At 46.0% G+C, this 18,270-nt stretch overlaps 1 long non-coding RNA gene across 1 annotated transcript; it reads right to left on the reverse strand.

The window, feature by feature from the left end:
* Positions 1 to 5,337: 5,337 nt before the first annotated feature.
* LOC132533917 (uncharacterized) lies at positions 5,338 to 18,269 on the reverse strand. Its single transcript, XR_009545682.1, has 2 exons — positions 18,126 to 18,269; positions 5,338 to 6,030 (listed from the first exon to the last, which is right to left on the reverse strand). It is a non-coding gene; the product is annotated as an uncharacterized LOC132533917 (long non-coding RNA).
* Between the last annotated feature and the right edge of the window lies 1 nt (position 18,270).

Here is an 18,270-nt window from a genome sequence, read left to right on the forward strand (position 1 = left end):
AAAGCATCTAGCTTTGAGGCTTCAGAACATCCATATGTTGTCAGTGAAGACATTTATTTAAATGACCAGATTTTGTTTGTTTAGGATTCTGGTTTTGCTCTCGTATCCAAAAGATTCCCCTCCATCGCTCAAAAGGAATTTTGATTCTCTGAGCTCAAGTGATATCTAATCATATCATCTCTGTTCAGTCCCTCCAAGTGGACATTCCCAGACTTTGGAGTGAGGGAACCCCTCATCCAGGCAGCCAGGGGTTTTTCTGGAAAGGCTGAGTAGGAGGGGCATGGCGACCACTGGTAGCTATTCTCCAGAGAGTGTCTAACTTAAGTGTCTATCGAGTCAGTTCATTTATTTAACAAACATCTCTCGAGTGTCCACTGCCTTCATCAATGAAGTAAATTGCTGCATCTCTCAAGCACTGTGCACTGGGGGCTGAATGCCACACATGGACTATCGCACGCACACCAGCTATCCTGATTTACAGAAATGAGAATAAAAGAATTCAGAGAAGTCAAATAACACGACCCGGCCAGTCACTGGGAGATCCAGGGGGGAGGCCCAGGCGGTGAGTTCAACAACCACTTTTTCCATCTCATCTCTGCCCGGCTTCCTTGTACTGTCAACTGCTTTCGAGAAGAGTCTCTGTCCCCCCAGGCTGAGGCCACTGAGTGCAATGCCAAGGGCAGAGACTTCCATGCCATCCTAGCACTCAGTGGCAGCAAAGCCGCACAGCACCAACTGCTTTCTCAAGAGGTAGCAAGACAGACGCTAGAAAAGCAGAGAAGGTCATCTTATGGGGTTCCTTAACATGTGTCAGACAACACGTATGACTGACTAGTTAATGCCTGCGTAGCCCATCACATGCCTGGCACAGTTATTATGTCCTCACTGATGGTACTGAGCATAGAGACAGGAAAGGAGAGAGGCTAAGGGTTAAGAAAGAAAAAGTTTACAGTTAACGGTACAAAAATACTTTCCCCATATCTGGGAGCTACACTCTGCCCTGATTCAGCTTTCTAGTCCTACCCTCAACTCTGACACCGTCTCCCCAGACAACACTCCTCGCCAGCCCCCTGCATGTTTGCTGTCAGGCTCAGGCAAAAATTAGTCAAGTCACGGGCCCCTTGGAACATACCTAAAATAGACTTCCTAGCTTCTTCCAAAATGGAGATCCCAAATCTTTATCTGCAATATTCTTGCCTTTAGGTTCATGATTAGTTAACAATTTGTTCTGCTTTTCAGCCACCAAGTTGCAGGTGCTACCATGACACCATCCTGACTTCCCTGGGCAGATGACCTCACTAATGTGTCCTGGAACCCCACTGCTCTGGAACCCTTTCCACTAGGAAAAGGTAGAGACAGCCTGGGGGTGTGGATCCACCTGTCAGTGCCCATGTCCAGCAGAGAAACAGTTACAGAAGCCAGACCTCCGACCTTTTGCACCTCATGAAGATCTTTGGTCCATCCTCCCAGAGGGATAAAGAACAGGGAAACTTTCAGTGGAGGGGATGGGATACAGAACTCTGGTGGTGGGAATTGGAATTGTACCCCTCTTATACCACAATCTTGTCAATCATTATTAAATAATTAATAAAAAATAAAAACCACTGAAGGAAAGAAAGAAAGAAAGAAAGAAAGAAAGAAAGAAAGAAAGAAAGAAAGAAAGAAAGAAAAGATATAGACAGGAAGGGACTGGTCGGGAGGAAGGACAGACTGCCTGTCCCAGTCTCTGGGAGGTGGGAGACAGGAGAGGCAAAGGGAAGGGGTAGAGTGTACACACCTGTCTCCAGTTCCCTGGGCAGAGGCTCATTCGGGCTGGCCTGGGCTCTGAGCCATGACAGTGGGGGCACACCTGTATGAGGCAGTATTTAAAGGAAGAGAGAGAAAGGAAAAAACACAACTCCCCTTTGTTTCAGTACGCACATGTTTGTCAAGCTGCCTTTGTGTCCGACATATGGTCAGTCCTTGTGAATGTTCCCTGTGTACTTGGGAAGAATGATGTGTATTCATTTCTTTCAGGATGGAATGTTCTGTGTCTTTCTGTTAAGTTCATCTTGTTTATGGTTTCCTTTAAGGCTGCTAAGTCCCAGCCATACCACGCTCTCGGGTTATGTATCCCAAAGACTTGAAAAGTATTAATTTGATCGATGTCTACACGTCTACGTTCATGGCTTCAGTATTCCTAACAGACAAAACATAGAAGCAACCTAATGACCATTGGCCGATGACTGGATGGAGAGGTTTGGGGAAATAGACTCGCTGCAGCTAGCAAAGACAACGTTGTATCCTTGGGAACTAAATACATGGAACTGGGGGGGGGCTGTGCGCAGGGAGGTCAGCACGGCGTGGCAGCAAGGACAGGGTGGTTTCACTCATGTGGAATCTAGCAAATGGAAATACAAAACAAAGTAGTCAATCTGTTTCTAAGGCTTTGGGAGAACTGAGGAGGTTATTGTTGGAAGGGCGGGCTGGGTGGGGTGGCACAGAACTCTAGTGTGGGTGTGATGTGAACAATAGCCCCAGAGTCATACAATGTTCTAAGTCACATGCATGATAACATATATATATATATATATATATATATATATATATGTGTGTGTGTGTGTGTGTGTGTGTATGTCATACTTTTTCCCTTGCTCTTAAAGCATGAGTCACCCAGAAATTTTCCAGAAAGTCAGCCTCTACCAACTTCCCCTCCTGGGAAATAGGCTATAGGTATGTTAGAGGCTAAGAGACGTGAGCAAGCTTTCCCTGCAGATTTCTCTGACCACTGGCTTTGGACCCATGAAGGAAAAACAGTCATGGTCAAGGTTTGCCCTAGAAGGTGTGTTCTTCTTCTCCTTCTCCTTCTCCTTCTCCTTCTCCTTCTCCTTCTCCTTCTCCTTCTCCTTCTCCTTCTCCTTCTCCTTCTCCTTCTTCTTCTTCTTCTTCTTCTTCTTCTTCTTCTTCTTCTTCTTCTTCTTCTTCTTCATATTTTTAAATTTTATTACTGGATAGAGACAGAGAAATTGAGAGGGGAAGGGGAGATAAGAGAGACATCTGCAGTCCTGCTTCACCACTTGTGAAGGTTTCCCTCTGCAGGTGGGGACCGGGGGCTTGAACCTGGGTCCTTGTGCACTTTAATGTGAGCGTTTAACCAGGTGGCACCACCACCTGGCCCCAGGTCACGGTCTTCTTAATGGGTATGTATCTGCACCACTGTACCTTTTCATTCTTCATGAGTGAGATGCTGGGGCTTCTTCCTGATTTCCTTGTTGTTGCCAGTATGTCACCCCTCTGGGCTGACTTTTTGAGGTAGGAGGAGAAGGAAGAAGAGGAGGAGGAGAAGGAGGAGGAGGCAGCAGAGGGGCCCAAATTTCCTCTAATGTGGTAGGGGTTTGGTTTTAACCTGGATGGCATGCATGACAAAGTGGGCACCTGAATTAATTCACCAGGTGAATTATTTTGCTGACCCATCTGCTAATTTGAGTATAGAATTCACTTAGAATACAGGATTCATGAAAGAAGATGAGATTATGAGGAAACCAGAAAAAAAACAAAACAACATGCAGAATTCATTTGAATTGAGTACCCAACTCACAAGAGACACTCCACACAGTTAGAAAGTAGAGACCCCTTACCCAGGCAGGTGTCCAACAACAGATAAGTGGCTGAGCAAGTTGTGGTCTACATGCACAATGGAACACTACTCAGCTATTAAGAATGATGGTTTCACTCTCTTCACCCCATCTTGGATGGAGCTTGAAGGAATCATGGTGAGATAAGTCAGAAAGAGAAGGATGAATATGGGATGACCTCCCTCATAATAGAAGTTGAAAAATACTACCATGACGCCAACCTGACTTCCCTGGACAGATGACCTCACCAATGTGTCCTGGAACCCCACCTCTCCAGAGCCCAGTCCCACTAGGGAAAGGTAGAGACAGGCTGGGGGTGTGGATCCACTTGCCAAGGCCCACGATCAGCAGAGAAACAATTACAGAAGCCAGACCTTCCACTTGCTGCTCCCCATAGAGAATGTTGGTCCAGACTCCCAGAGGGATAAAGAACAGGGAAGCTTCCAGTGGAGAGGGGATGGGACACAGAACTCTGGTGGTGGGAACTGTGTGGGATTGTGCCCGTTATCTTACAATCTTGTGAATCATTATGAAATCACTAACTAAAAAAAAGTTGAAAAATAAGAAAACACTAAGGAAAACGTGGGCTGGGTTTGGTGTATTGCACCAAAGTAAAAAGACTCTGGGGTCAGGGGTGTGGGGTGTGGTGGGGTGGGGGGAGGGCTCAGGCCCTGGAACGTGATGGCAGAGGATGACCGAATGGGGGTTGAGTTATTACGTGGAAAACTGGGAGATGTTTCACATGTACAAACCGCTGTATGTTACTGTTGACTGTGAACCAGTAATCCCCCAATAAAGGAAAAACAAACCAGAGATCCCTATGGATCCTCTCTCTCCCTCCCTTCTCCCCTCCCTCCCCTTCTGTCTCGTGCACGCACAGGCACAAGCAACATGCTTCCTCATGTCATGTCCTAGCAAAATCCCTTGCTCCAAGCTGGGCTGTGGGGAACTGCAACCCCTGTTTGACTTGAGAGGATGCCAGAGCTCCTACTGCCAGACATGGAAAAGTTGAGTCTATGTAAACACATTTCTCCCTCTGCCTCTCCCTCTCCCTCTCCCTCTCCCTCTCCCTCTCCCTCTCCCTCTCCCTCTCCCTCTCCCTCTCAATCTCCCTCTCCCTCTCCCTCTCCCTCTCAATCTCCCTCTCCCTCTCCCTCTCCCTCTCCCTCTCCCTCTCCTCTCCTCTCCTCTCCCTCTCCCTCTCCTTCCTCTCTCTCTCTCTCTCTCTCTCTCTCTCTCTCTCTCTCTTCTCAGAGCCTCACTGCTCCAACAAAATAAACTCTTAGAGAACCCACTCTTCTGTCCACCCAGAGGCTTGTTTGGTCCTACCATTCTGCACTCTCCACTCCCCAGCTCCAGAGAATAAATTTGACAGCCCTGGTGAGAGCTGGTTGTGGGAAGTCTGTCCCCACCAATGCGACAGACGGACACATATAAAGACGTAGTGTGATACGGCTGCTTTCCCTCTGTGGGAGGAGAGCTGTGTGGATTGTTTTGGGGCAGGGGCTACCCTCCCTCAGCAGGAGCCTGAGCAGTGACATCTAGATATGGCTGCACGGTTCACTTCAGACTTCGGATCAGAGTAAACAGAACGCCTTGCGTGCAATCTGCCGCTGGTGCTTCTTACATGGAGCCGTGCTTCCCCCCCCCCCCCGCCCCAACTACTCCCCCAGGGAAAGATGCATCTGCTTACAATAAATTTTGCTTTTTTTTTTTTTAAAAAAATTATCTTTGTTTATTGGATAGAGACAGCTAGAAATTGAGAGAGGAGGGGAGATAGAGAGGGAGAGAGACTCCTGCAGCCCTGCTTCACCACTCGGAAAGCTTCCCCCCACCCCCGCAGGTGGGGACTGGGGGTTTGAACCCAGGTCTCTGTGCACTGTAACATGTGCGCCCAACCAGGAGCGCTACTAGCTGGCCCCTTACTTGTGGTAATTCTTTCTACAGTTTTCTTGTTGGACTACATTGTAAACCCAGGGTAGGAGCAGTAGTCAGTCCATGATTTCAAGTGAAGAGGTCTGGGTTTTTTTGTTGTTGTTTTGTTGTTGTTTTGTTGTTGTTGTTTTGTTTTGATTTCTCTCTCTCTTCCATGCCAGTTTTTTCTTTCCAGCTAATCTCTGCGAAGGTAATTTCTGAAGGGTCCCAGGTAAAAAGAATGGAGACTGTGAGCTGCACTGAAACGTGAGCCTAAACCCAGATGTGAAACAGAGGCCCGGCAGCTGGAGCCCACGTGGGGCCTGCGGTCTGGAAGGTGAACAGCCCCAGCAAGCCAGGGCCCTCTGGGGTCTGACAAGGGTTGTTACCTTCGCCTGTGAGGAAGGAAGCCGCTCAGATTCATCTGCAGAGGAGGAGGTGGCTGAAGTCATGGGAGAGGTGTCCCCTGACATCTGTGTGCTGCTGGGGATAAGGCTGGGGCCTGCAAAAGGAACGCAAGACACACTGAATTCTAGCCTTCCCTTCCTGCTTCAGGACCCACAGCCGTCTCTCCCTCCTCCCCTCTCCCCCACCTGGTCTTTCTGGCCAGTCCCTGCACCTGCCATGAGGGAGGCGGTACCTAAAGGCGGCTGAGAATGTGGCCCTCCGCATTCATTACACTTCTGGATCCCTGCCAAGGGATTCACGGTTCTCTTTGCATATTAAAAAAAGGTATTATGCAGAAATCAATTAATTCCTTAAACACCATTTATACAGTGTGTTACTTAGAAGGCAATTGGAGACGAAATCTATTAAGTGGCACGTCTGAAGTTAGCTGAGTTACCTAAATGCTTGTGTAAGGTTTGTTCTACAGAGCAGTTGAATGCAAAAAAAAAAAAAAGCCAGCGCTTAAACAAATCACCCTTCTGCGGCTCACAGCACCTGGCACCCATTTTTACTACATGACATCTGCTCAGTGTAAAAGACCTGGCGTCAGAATGTCTGGTCATAGAGAAAAAAATATATCCCAAATGTAATCAGAAGCAAAAGGACTCTAAGCCTAAGGTTTTATCACAGAGTCTCATGCAACATAAATATTTCATTAATTATGGCTAAACAAATGCCACTTTTATTTTCCCAACTTGCAGATATTATCACATCATTGAAGTGATGACTCAAAGGCCAGGAAAGGCAGCTGAAGAGAGTGCAGGCAAGAAGGATGCAGGCCCGCCGGAGAGCCCAAGAGTAGCCGCGCACCAGAGTGGAGGCCAGAGGGAGACAGTCAGAGCAGCCATGCGCCCCTGTTAGCTCTGATCTCCTGGGGATCGCTGGGAACATAAGTGCTCGTTTTGTGGGTGCCACAGGAGGCCCTTTATTCTTCTCAGTGAGTGTGTCTGTCCCTCCCTATCAACCCGACTGACTCGGAGTTCATACCTGGACCCACCCGTTCTAGACATGGGGTATCAGAACCAGCGAGGTCTCTGATGGTAAAGTTATTCATGTTAACTCTGCCATGAGGACCCGTCTGCACCCCCAAAATAATTTTGATCAATACTCCCAGTGGGGAAGAAATGACAGGATAAGATAACCAGAGGGCTCTGTACTCCAGCTCCATCGGGAGCCAGAGAGAGAGAGTGGAAAAAGGGAGGGACATTTGGATGTAGTAATAGGAGTAGGTGTGACTTGGGAAGAAAGAGATGAGACCTGAATCAAGAGGAAGCAGAAGCCATCCAAACCCACAAGCATGCTCTCCAGCCTGCCATCTCCCACAGCCCCCAATTTTTTTTTTTTAAGTATTTGCCTCAGTGGGAGAAGCCAAGTTTAAAAAAAGAAAAAGGCCATTTTCACCTCTAAAAACACACTTTCATATGTTGCTACTCAAAACAAAATAATCCCAAACATCCACAGAATAACACAGCTTCTCTCAGAGGGGAGGCGGCGCCGTCACTGAGCCGTTTTCAACTCTAATTTGCCAGATGGGGCAGCAGCTGCCTGGTGGGAGGGGGCGGTGCCAGTGGTGAGCGGAGGTGGGTTCCTGGGTGTGGCAGAGACAGACCAGCCCTTGAGCCATCTGGTGGCCAAGTGGTCACTTCTGAGCCTGGCAGCCTGAGGCACTGACTTGATCTTTAAGTTCTGCGGGGTCCTGATGGATAACAGAGCTGCTATGGAGACTTACAGACAACTGCTGTGAAAAGACTGGAGAAGGCGGAATGTGGACCACAGCCACCACTCCTGCCCTCTCATCACTGATCTGAGTGAAAGGCACGGCGACACCAGGCTTCCCCTGCGTCTGAGAGGAGAGAATTCTCACAGACTCTTTCTTCTCACTTCCTGCCCATAGTCACTTTGTCCTGCTTTATATCTTGCCGCCTTTGCCTTTCAGCCACCAAGTTGCAGGCGCTACCATCCTCCCCTCCCTGGGCAGCCAACCTCACCCATGTGTCCTGGAGCCCCACCTCCCCAGAGCCCTGCCCCACTAGGGAAAGAGAGGAACAGGCTGGGGGGAATGGATCCACCTGCCAATGTCCATGCCCGGAAGCAATTACAGAAGCCAGATGATCAATACTCCCAGTGGGGGAGAAACGGCAGGGTAAGATGACCAGAGGGCTCCGAACTCCAGCGCCATCAGGGGGAAGAGGAAAAAGGGAGGGACATTTGGATGTAGTAACAGGTGTAGGTGTGACTTGGGAAGGAAGAGAAGGCAGACGGGACCTTTAAGAAAAAGGGGAGGAGGAGTCGGGTGGTGGTATAGAGGGTTAAGTGCAGGTGGTGCAAAGCACAGGACCAATGTAAAGATCCCGGTTTGAGCCCCCGGCTCCCCACCTGCAGGGGAGTCGCTTCACAGGTGTTGAAGCAGGTCTGCAGGTGTCTGTCTTTCTCTCCCCCTCTGTCTTCCCCTTCTCTCTCCATTTCTCTCTGTCCTATCCACCACCACCAACAACAATAATAACCACAACAATGATAAAACAACAAGGGCAACAAAAGGGGAAAAAATGGTCTCCAGGAGCAGTGGATTTGTGGTGCAGGCACCGAGCCCCAGCAATAACCCTGGAGGCAAAAAAGGGGGGTTGCAAATCTATACAAATATAGACAGAGTTGTAGAAATAATAGTTAACCCATTAAGAGAACTGTTGTAGCTTCCGATGGAGGGAGTGGAGACCCTGAACGCTGGTGGTGGGAATGGAGTGGAGGTATAGCCCTGTTACCTTGTCAATTTGTAATTCACGATTAAATCACGAATAAGAAAACATTCCTGAGCCCCAGTGGTGCAAAGTCAAGAAACAACAGCCATTCACTTCTATGAGGAAATCTCTGTGTATTTGCAGCGCCACCCCCCCCCAATCATGCTGACTAGCAGCCACAACCCCAAACCACAGCACCATCGAGTGAAGACAGAGGTGGTGTTGGTGACACGTGCACGGCCTCGTGACGTTGCTTCTGCTCTCAGGGCTCAGGGTGCCTGGTGCCTCTGCCACCGCTAGCTGCCACAAACACACACTCGATACTGTTTTTTGCTTTTTAGTGTTTTGTAATAAAAGCAGAGACCCTCATGGGATTCCTTTCAGTTAACACACAGGACAAGGTGCTAAGGGAGGCCTTACTTGCTTTTACCTATTTTTTGTCATCACTAGGACTTCACTGCTCCAGGCTGACTTTTTCAGAGAGAGAGAGAGAGAGAGAGAGAGAGAGACTGACAGAGGAGGAGAAGGAGAAGGAGAAAGGAGAGAAGGAAGGCTAGAATCTATGCCCCATGCATGACAACGCAGGCACCCTCCCAGGAGAACTATCTCATTGTCACGTGGACTAAAAGTCATGTGACTGAAGTGTCAGAAGATGGAGGAGACGAGAACAGAGGAGTGGGCTGAAATAGTGCTGAGAGCCATCTAACTTTAATGACAATGATAAATTCATAGTTCCAAGAAGCTCAGCAAGTCACAAGCAAGGTAAACACAAAGAAAATCAGAGCAAAACTCGTGGTAGTGCCATTTCAAAAACCCAGAGACATAAATACAATTTTTAAAAACAAGCAAAATTAAGTCAATTTTGGGGGGTTGGGTGGTAGTGCAGCAGGTAAAGCGCAGGTGGCACAAAGCACAAGGACCAGTGTAGGGGTCCCGGTTCGAGCCCCGGCTCCCCACCTACAGGAGGGTCGCTTCACAGGCGGTGAAGCAGGTCTGCAGGTGTCTTTCTTTCTCTCCCCCTCTCTATCTTCCCCTCCTCTCTCCATTTCTCTCTGTCCTATCCAACAACAACAACATCAACTACAACAATAAAACAAGGGCAACAAAATGGGGGAAATGGCCTCGAGGAGCAGTGGATTCATGGTGCAGGCACTGAGCCCCAGCAATAACCCTGGAGGCAAAAAAAAGAAGTCAATTTTGTAGTTCTATATCCAGCGAATGATCCATTAGAAACAAAGAAAGAGAATGGCATTTAAAAAAAAAAGGACATTTTATTGTTACTAGACATGCATAAAAAAACATTCTGTTAATTAAAGTCCTACAGCAAGAGATACAAAGAAAGTAAAAAAGGGGCCAGGCAGTGGCGCACATGTTACAGCAAGCAAGGACCCAGCTTCTGACCCCACCTGCAGGGGGAAAGTGGTGAACAGGGGCTGCAGGTGTCTCTCTGTCTCTCTCTCTCTCTGTCTCCCCCTTCACTCTTGATTTCTGGCTGTCTCTATCCAATAAATAAATAAAATAATTTAAAAAGTTGAAAAAGTAAAGAAAGATGGAAGAAACCAGAAGAAGTGAGGAGATTCAGAAGTGATAAATATGAAATAATTTTCCTCCATGACTTTTAACTACTTTCCCTTTCTTTTCTTTTCTTTCTTTCTTTCTTTCTTTCTTTCTTTCTTTCTTCCTTCCTTCCTTTCTTTCTTTCTTTCTCTTTTTACCAGAGCACTGCTCAGCTCTGGTTTATGGTGGTGGGGGAGGGGGATTGAACCTGGGACTTTGGAGCCTCTTTGCATAACCATTATGCAATCTCACCCCCCCACACACACACCCAACTTTTAACTTCTTTAAGAGGTAAATAAAAGCACAAACCACACAGAGGAAACTCCAAGGTGCTTTGCTATTTGCATCTCTCTCCTCCTCTCTTTATCACTCAAAAAGCAGAGAATAAAATTTGGACCAGAGAAGCAGATGAGTGGTATTTGTGCATACACCATGTCCTGGGTTCAATTCCTCAGTATCTCATGAAAATGAAAATTTTAAAGGCAAATACAATTTTTCGACATATTTATTTGTTTAAAGAGAAGGGGAAGGAGGAGGAGAGAGGCACCAACACCAATCATGCTTCGGGGCTTGAACCTCAGTCCTCAGTCTTTTTTTTTTTTTTTTTTTTTTTTTTTAGCATTGTAACATGCACACTCATCTAGGTATACCCTGCCTGGCTGCTTGGGGGAAAATCTAGGCTGGGTGACATTCTCTGTTACTAATCTTTAAAATTTGAATAACACCAGTAAACAGAAACTTCTTTTCCTAGAGAATTAGAAAAGATGAGACACTTCCTAGCTTGTGTTACCACTTGTAGCAAATAAATAGAATAAATCTAACAAGAACCTCCAAGGATGTTGAAAAAGGGAAAAATTCAGGCCAATCTCTCTCACGAACATAGGTGAGAAATTACAAAAAACAAATGAGCAAACTCTAAATGGTGATACACACACACACACACACACACACACACACACACACACAGACACACACACGGTGACACCAGTGGGACAGAAGCAAGCCCATCAGCACTTACACCTGCGAATCCAAAGTGAGTTTACTCCCCGGACTCCACGTAGTCTACCCTCTCCTGACTCTCCAACCTCCCAGCCATTTCTGTACAATCAAAGCCAGATTCAATTCGCACTGGCCTCTTTCCCCTATTGCAGTCACATGTTATACCTTTTTCCCCCCCTCTGGTTGCTGCCAAGGTTTCCCTTCTCTGAGATGACTCGTCTTCAGAAAGACAGAGACAGAGAGAGGGAGTCGGGCGGGTAGCACAGTAGGTTAAGCGCACGTGACGTCAAGCGCAAGGACCGGCTTAAGGATCCTGGTTTGAGCCCCCGGCTCCCCACCTGCAGGGGAGTCACTTCACAGGTGGTGAAGCAGGTCTGCGGGTGTCTGTCTTTCTCTCCCCCTCTCTGCCTTCCCCTCCTCTCTCCATTTCTCTCTGTCCTATCCAACAACAATGACATCAACAACTACAACAACAATGAGAAACAACAAGGGCAACAAAAGGGAAAAAAATAAAATATAAAAAAAAACTTAAAAAAAAAAAAAAAAGATAGGCACAGAGAGAAAGACACCACAGCACTGAAGCTTCCTCCGTTACAGTGGAGTCTGAGCTTGAACCTTGGGCGTGTTTGGCAAAGCAAGCGTACTATCCAGGTGGTTACCACACAGACTGCAGGAGATTGCTTCTAGCTAAGATCTGTCTTTAGCTATATTATCCACCATCCAGCCTGACCCAGCCTCCACAATACCAGGCAAAAGCAATATGCACAAGAGTGCTCGAAGCACCATTAGTTACAGTATAAGGAACCGAGAGCAACGTGGGGTGGGGGTGGGGTGCACAATAAATTGTGGTCAGGTCATACAGTGGAATAAAATGCTTCACTACAAGAACAATTTCTCTCCATAATACTACGGCTAAATCCTCCACCCCCTCCCAAGGCTGGTGAAAGAGGCCAGGCACAGAGAGTCCTTGCTTATGTTATTTTTCGATTGTTGTGGAAGCAATGAACACAAACCCAGCAGCCCACAATAGCACCAATTCGTTGTCTCACAGTCATACCCGTCAGAAATGCAGGCATGGCTCAACGGGGTCCTTGCAAAGCCGCAGAAGAGGTGTTTGTTGTCTGGACAGACGGCTGCTCTGTTCCAGTCCATTTCAGCTGTGGGCAGAACTCGGGCCCTGCAGAATTCAGGTCCGGCTGCAGGACGTGGGCTTGTTTTCTTGGTAGTTGTCAGCTGGTGGTAGCTCCTGGAGGCCCTGTTCACAGTTCCTCCCACAGTAGGACGGTGCATTGCTTCTAGACCATCAGAAGCACGACTTGAAGCTGGGTCCAGTCCTTGCTAAGGGCTCGGCCCAGGGTAGCTTCCCATTTGATTAAGTCAAAGTCAATAGGTTTGGCACTGCTCAGCTCTGCTTTATGGTGGTGCAGGGGACAGAACCTGCAGCCTGGGAGCCTCAGGCATGAGAGTCTGGTTGCATGACCACTATGCTGTGTGTAGCTGGCTTGTGCCTTAATCATATTCAGCAATCCCACTCCCCAACTGTCTGAGTGGGACCCATCAGCATCTTCCCTCCACTCTCAAGAGGGCGAGATTACACAGAGAAAGCGCTTCTGGGGTCAGGAGGCCCTCTCATTTTTATAGAATCAAAAAGACTACAAGTAACCTAAGGGGACAGAAAATGGATGATGAGCATTTTGGTGGGTGGCACATTTAGCTGGGAGGGTTAAGTCCTGACAACATCCTACCTCGATCTCACAAATATGCATTTTGCAGAGATTAACCCCTGGTGTCCCCTTCAGTGTGTGGGGACCACGCTGCAGCAGGGTGTAGAAAACGCCACGGAGGGTGGGTCTCAGGGTGCCTTTGGTCACACACAAGAATAATGAACTTAAAACCATGTACAAGCAAATGTTCAAAATAGGCTTATCCCCCTCAAGAATTTAAAGACTCTTAGAAGATTATCTTAATAGTTTTTCTAGAAATTGGTTACAAAGGGAAAAAAAAAATTTCGCCTCTTATTCAAATGGTCATAGATCTAAGGTACTGCAATTTAAATGGCTTTTAAAAGTTTTGCACTTTCAATTTGAAATACTGGTTTTGATCTGACATACCCTCTAATACATGGCTGTGTGTCTGTGTGTGTGACGGTGGGGGTTTGTGGGGCAGGGCAAGGAAATAAAAGGAAACTAACAGGCTTGATCTGATAGGCCACGGAAAATCTTAACATTCTTGGGATACTGGTCTAAGAACACCAGAGAGACACAGAAAGTTTTAAGAGGGAGGTCCATCGAGGAACAGAGCTGACCTGCCTGAGTATGATCCCATTCCCTCTCACCCTTCAGCCCTGGCTTCCAGTGGTGCTGTGGACTGAACCTGGGACTTGGAGCCTCAGGCATGAGAGTCCCTTTGCATAAGCATTAAGCCGTCTCCCCTCCAACCTACTCTACTCTACTCTCCAGTTCTGCTCCAAGCCAGGACAGGACCTTTCTTTCCTACTGAGTGTAAATGAATGCAGATGTCCTCAAGCACAAACTCAGAATTAAAAAAAGGTCAATTTACCTGTGAATATGATGTAAGTGTCTTAAATAAATTTAGCAAACATAACAGAAAAGCACATTGAAACACAATACAATTTCATGATATTTATTCCAACAGTGCAAGGATGGTTCATATCAACAACTATTACATAAGTTAATATTGTTTCCTTTTGGAGAAAAAAAAAAACCATACATTTATCTGAAAAGATGATTGGTAAAGCTCAACAACTTTTATGGTTAAAAAATACTCTTAATAAGTGGCTAGTTCTTTTAAATGATTACATATACTCGAGTCATCCTAGAAGCCAGTACGGAAAAACTTTCTCATTAATGAGATGCATTTCCCACCTCTCTCTTTTTAAAGTCACTTTTCTTTTGTTTCATTTAACTTATTTATTATTGGATAGAGGTAGAAAGAAATTGAGAGAAGGGGAGGAAATAGAAAGGGAGAGAGACAGAGAGACACCTGCAACCCTGCTTCACTACTCATGAAGCTTTCCCCCTGCAGGTGGGGACCAGGGGCTTGAACCCGGATCCTTGCTCACTGTAGTGTGTGCGCTTAACCAGGTGCGCCACCACCTGGCCCCCACGAAATGCGTTCTCAGTAAGGTTGGGAATGCAACAAAGACAACATCATCACACTTTTACTTATGTTGTTCATAAGTTGAGGAAACTAAACAGCTAAGGAAACAACGTAAATTCAAGGTCTATTATTTTCAAACCAGGTGGTAGCACTATCATTCTTTGCAGATGTTACGATTGCCATGAGTCCCCAAAAGGATCCCCTGAAAAATGACTGCATGCAACTCTAAGTAAGATGCCTGGACACATAATTACTGTACAAAAATTACCAACTTTCATATACATACAGTAGCAGGAAGGGAAATGGAGAAGATATTTTATAACTGTCACAGAAATGACCACGTCTCACACTGGAAGCTCAAGAATGAGTTTGATCAAGAGCTGAGGGCTGGAAAAAATAAAAGATATAAAAGGAACAATAGAAAGACAATTCACCTCACAAGGTGTGAATTACACCAAGTTTGTAGATTTCTTTCAATCCCATAAAAGTATTCACAGGTTGGTTTGTTTTTTTTCCACATGTAAACAAGCTGCGGTTCAGTTCATAGTGACTATCAGGAAAGGTTTGAAAGGAAAGATCAATAACAAAAACACTCTTCCTCCAAGACAATGAAATATATAAATTAAACATAGGTAATGTAAAACAAGGAAGTGTGGTTTGGATATTTAAGTGAACTCAGTAGAACAGAACAGCTAGTGTAGAGTTCAGCTACCAGTTTCTACAGAAGAAAAGATTAATATTTACTGAATTATTTTAGGATAACTAGGGTGATTTTTTATTGTTTTTTTATCTTTTATTTATTTATAGGGTAGAGACAGTCAGAAATCAAGAGGAAAGAGAGGGATAGAGAAGGTGAGAGATAAAGACACCTGCAGCCCTGCTTCACCACTTGTGAAGCTTTCCCCCAGCAGGTGGGGACTGGGGGCTTGAACCTGGGCCCTTGCCCACTGTAACATGTGCGCTCAACCAGGTGCGCCACCACCCAGCCCCTCCAGGGAGATTGTTTAAAAATAAAGTTGAAACCGTATCTCACAATTCATAGTTGAATAATTTCCAGATATGTTTTAAATTTTATATGTAAAATGAAGACAAAAAGACTAATCAACTAAGAATATTCTTTCATGAACTTGAAGGAATTATATGTGCATTACTGTATAAAGTCCACAAGTCACAAAAATGAGAATATGTCTTGTAGCTACGATATAAAAATAAAAAGTTGACGTGATAAAACCCACCATAAATAAGTTTTTCCATAAATAAAATGTTAAACAAGAAAGTGAAAAAAATATTTATAACACATTCAAAAGGGGCTAAATCTTCCTTCTTTAAAAAAAAAATTTTTTTTAATATTTATTTATTTTCCCTTTTGCTGCCCTTGTTGTTTATTGTTGTTGTCGTTATTGCTGTCACTGTTGTTGGATAGGACAGAGAGAAATGGAGAGAGGAGGGGAGACAGAGAGGGGGAGAGAAAGACAGACACCTGCAGACCTGCTTCACCACCTGTGAAGCGACTCCCCTGCAGGTGGGGAGCCGGGGGCTCGAACCGGGATCCTTAAGCCAGTCCTTGTGCTTCATGCCACGTGCGCTTAACCCGCTGCGCTATGCCCAACTCCCCTAAATCTTCCTTGTGAGAGTCCTTGTATATTATTAAGAAAAGTACCAACAATCCAACATAAACTAAAAAAAAAAAAAAAGAGAGAGAAGAAAACGTAATTCATAGAAAAGGAAATACAGTGGTCTGGGAGTGGGAAGTGGCGCAATGGATAAAGCACGGGATTCTCAAGCATGAGGTCCTGAGTTCAATCCCTGGCAGCACATGTACCAGAGTGCTGTCTGGTTCTCTCTCCTCCTATCTCTCTCACTAATAAATAAAATCTTTAAAAAAAAAAAAAGAAAGAAAGAAAAGGAAATATATTCTGGGCAGTGACGCACCCTGTTAAGTGCAAGGACCGGCGTAAGGATCTCGGTTCAAGCCCCCGGCTCCCCACCTCCCCACCTGCGGGGGGGGGGGGGGTTGCTTCACAAGTGGTGAAGCAGGTCTGCAGGTGTCTCTCTTTCTTTCTCTCTCTCTCTCTTCCCCATCTCTCTCAATTTCTCTCTGTCCTGCCCAATGAAATAGAAAAAAATGGCCACCAGAAGTGGACTTGTAGTGCCAGCACCATGGCCCAGTGATAACCTGGGGGGGAAAAAGAAAAGAAAGAGAGAGAGAGACAGAGACAGAGAGAGAGAAAGGAAATACTCATGACTCTCTGACAACCCCCATGAGGCTGGTAAAGCTGTGTTTTCAGCTGGCTGATGCCCCGGTGACAGAAGCAAGACTAGCACGGGGCACGTGGGGAGCGGCACCTGCTGGAGGTGTGGAGCCGCGGCCACTGTGACGGAGGACAAACTGAAAGTCTATCAAAGTTGCCAGCCAACCTGTCCTTCGCGCCAGGATTTTCCCTCTAGGAATTTAACCGAGTACTGTTTGCAATAGCAGAAATATTTTAGGCGGATGTCAGCTTTCCATCACGGAGGTCTGACTACAGATGTGGTCTATCTATTTAACAGAATGCCACACACAGAAAATTCTTTGTGTACTAATATGCAGTGCCTTCCAAAATAAAATTAAACGGATTAAAATGTGTGTATACAACGTTAGCTGTGTGTATAAAACGTTGCCGCAAAGCAAAAGTCTCTGGGTTGGGGGGAGGGCGCAGGTCCTGGAACAGGATGGCAGAGGAGGACCTAGTGGGGGTTGAATTGTTAAGTGGAGAACTGGGAAATGTTGTGCATGTACAAATGATTGTATTTTACAGTTGAATATAAGCCATTCATCCCCCAATGAAGAAATTAAGAAAAGAATGTTAGCAAACTATGATTGGTATAAAAAAACCAGAATGCCTGAGAATAGGAATCTGAGTATCTATGAATCAGGCAAGGGAGAGAGGACTGTTCATTTTGTACCTTGTGGATCACGATCTATAAAAACGTGTGACCTATGAAAGCTCATGCTGTGGTCTAAAGGGTGGATTATACTCCCACTTGCTCATGCTTGCCCTGATCTCAACTGAAAATCAAATCTCTTTTACTCGACACAATTTTGTTGATAAAAGCAGGAGAGAAGTTTTTTGTTTTTTTTTTACTTGAAAAGCCAAGTTCTAAACTAACAGTTAAAGAAATAAAATGTTGAAAAGAAAAGTTTTTCAAGAATGGGGACAGTAGAGTGATATAGTTTGGTTAAAGCAACTAAACAAATGTCACCAACAGAAAATAAATCAAGGGAGTTGGGCAGTAGTGCAGCGGGTTAAGTGCACATGACACCAGGCATGAGGACCAACATAAGGATCCTGGTTCGAGCCCCCGGCTCCCCACCTGCAGGGGAGTCGCTTCCCAGGCGGTGAAGCAGGTCTGCAGGTGTCTGTCTTTCTCTCCCCCTCTCTGTCTTCCCCTCCTCTCTCCATTTCTCTCTGTCCTATCCAATAACGACGAAGACATCAATGACAACAATAACAACTACAACAACAATAAAAACAACAAGGGCAGGAAAGGGGAAAATAAAAATTAAAAAAAAAAGAGAGAAAGAAATCGCACCTTAACATCTTTCCTATCTTTTATCCAGTATCCCATTTCTTGGGACTTATCCTAGAAAAATGATTCAAAGGAAAAAGTCATAGGCATACAAGTGCTCAGGCTCCCAGGACCGGAAGCTAACTCCCCAGCAGTAAAGGTGGGCTGCGATTGGGGAAGGGCCACTTACTTGTGTCTCCCTCAGGGTGGACCCTCCTCCCTGGGCGGCCGCTGGAGGGCGGCACCCATCTCTCTGCAGGGTGATCCGAGGGCAGGCCTTTCCCCTTGGGGCTGTTGAAGTCCATCTTTGGTCCGGGTTCCGGAAGGAGACCCTC

Source organism: Erinaceus europaeus, chromosome 17 (assembly GCF_950295315.1).
Source record: "Erinaceus europaeus chromosome 17, mEriEur2.1, whole genome shotgun sequence".
Lineage (NCBI taxonomy): Eukaryota > Metazoa > Chordata > Mammalia > Eulipotyphla > Erinaceidae > Erinaceus > Erinaceus europaeus.